The following is a 2,393-nucleotide window of genomic DNA, read 5'->3' on the forward strand; positions in this document are numbered from 1 at the left end:
GTATATTAAAGAACCTGCATAACGACCCACTCGGGTCGTTACAATATATAAAAATACGATAAAGGAAAAAGATACGGATGTGGTTTACCAAGACTTTGCAAAAGCTTTTGACAAGGTAGACCATAATATGTTAGTGAAAAAATTAGAAAAGATAATATTTTGGACAAAGTAGGAAGATGGATAAAAGAATTTTTGCATAACAGAAAACAGATAGTGATTGCAAACGATGAGAAATCGGACGAAGCTAAGGTAATATCTGGTGATGACGACACTTCTGCTGCCGCTGCTTCTTCTGCTTCTTTTTCTGCTGCTGGTGCTGCTTCTGATGCTGCTTCTTCTGCTGGTACTGCTTCTGCTGTTGATGGTGATAACCCTTCTGCTGATCAGGTTTTTCATAAGAATGTCTTCCTTTTCTGCTTCAAAGTCTTCTTATTTCACCTCTCCTTTCAGACAAGAGTGACTCATGTGATATTTTCTATTTGTTGCTCCGAGAGGTAAACAAGTCTCTTTGGTGATCCATCCAGTAATGTTAAGGACTCAGTAGTGAGAAGTTTCGCCGATGACACAAGAATAAGTAGAGAAATTACTTGTGATGAAGATAGGAACTCACTATAAAGAGACCTAAACAAAATATATGAATGGGCAGAGGTAAATAGGGTGGTATTTAACTCTGATAAATTTGAATCAATAAACTATGGTGATAAAGAAGGAATGCTATATGCACATAAGGGACCTAATTACGAGACAATCACAAATAAGGAAGCAGTTAAAGACCTTGGTGTGATGCTGAATAGGAATATGCTATGCAATGATCAAATAGCAATACTATTGGCAAAATGCAAAGCAAAAATGGGAATGTTGTTCTGGCACTTCAAAACAAGAAAAGCCGAACACATGATTATGCTTTATAAAACATATGTACGTAGTCCACTTGAATATTGCAATATGATATGGTACCCACACTACCAAAAGGATATTGCACAAATAGAGAGTGTACAAAGGTCCTTTACAGCTAGAATAGAAGAAGTTAAGGACCTAGATGACTGGGAAAGACTTCAGTTCTTAAAATTATATAGTCTCGAAAGGGGAAGAGAATGCTACATGATAATACAGGCATGGAAACAGATAGAAGGAATTACCGAAAACATCATGGAGCTAAAAATATCAGAAAGAGCAAGCAGAGGTAGATTAATAGTGCCCAAAACGATACCAGGAAAACTAAGGAAAGCACACAGGACATTAATCCATTACGCACCAGCATCAACAATGCAGCGATTATTCAATGCATTACAAGCTCATCTGAGGAACATATCAGGAGTGAGCATAGATGTGTTTAAGAATAAGCTCGACAAATATCTAAGCTGTATCCCAGACCATCCAAGATTGGAAGATGCAAAATATACAGGAAGATGCATTAGCAGTTCTCTGGTAGACATCAAAGGTGCCTCACCCTGAGGGACCTGGGCAACCCGAACGAACTGTAAGGTCTGTAAGGTCTATAAGGAGGCGGGGACCAGGGGGCGAGGGTGGCCGGTGCTTGTGTTGCAGAGAAGCGTTGCACCCAAACCTCCCAAGGGCATGTCCTCCCACTTGAGTGCTGTCAGTGCCGTCCTGTAGGCTGCCATATCCGGGTCTGCTGCTTGCTCACCTGCCAGGTCCTCATAGTCTATACCAAGGTGGAGGGAATTGATTTCCATCCGTGACAGGGCATCAGCTACTGGATTCTTCCTGCCTGGGATATAGGTGATGGTGCAACCAAACTCTGAGATGGCGGCCAAGTGTTGCTGCTGCCTTGCCGACCACGCATCGTCTGCCTTCGCGAATGTGTGCACCAGGGGCTTGTGGTCCGTGAGGATAGTGAATTGAGTACCATCAAGCAGGTATTTGAAGTACCGCACAGCCTGGTAGATTGCTAGCAGCTCTCTGTTGAAGGCTCTGTAGTGGGTCTCTGCCAGCAACAACTTGTGACTGAAGAAGGCTAGAGGTCAGGGGGCACCATCGACTATTTGCTTGAGCACTGCCCTGCAGACGATGTTGCTAGCGTCAGTGGTGAGTCTCAGGGAAGTGGTGGGGTTATGATGCATCAAGGTGGTGGCACTCGCGAGGGCTGTCTTCATCTCTTCGAACGCCTGTTGCTACGGAGCGTCCCACGTCAGCGTTTTTGGCTTGCCCTTCAGGACTACTGTCAGGGGATACATGATGCGGGCGATGCCTGGGATGAAACGGTGATAGTTGTTCACCATGCTGAGGAACTCTTGAAGGGCCTTGATTGTCTGCGGCATCGTGATTTTCTGTGCAACATCAACCAGCTCGTCCATGGAAAGGGTGTCTGTGACTTTAATTTGGCCCCTTACCTCCTGCGGAAGGCGCAGCAGGAATATTGCTTTTGTCAG

Source organism: Macrobrachium rosenbergii, chromosome 12 (genome assembly GCF_040412425.1).
Source record: "Macrobrachium rosenbergii isolate ZJJX-2024 chromosome 12, ASM4041242v1, whole genome shotgun sequence".
In the NCBI taxonomy this organism is placed as follows: domain Eukaryota; kingdom Metazoa; phylum Arthropoda; class Malacostraca; order Decapoda; family Palaemonidae; genus Macrobrachium; species Macrobrachium rosenbergii.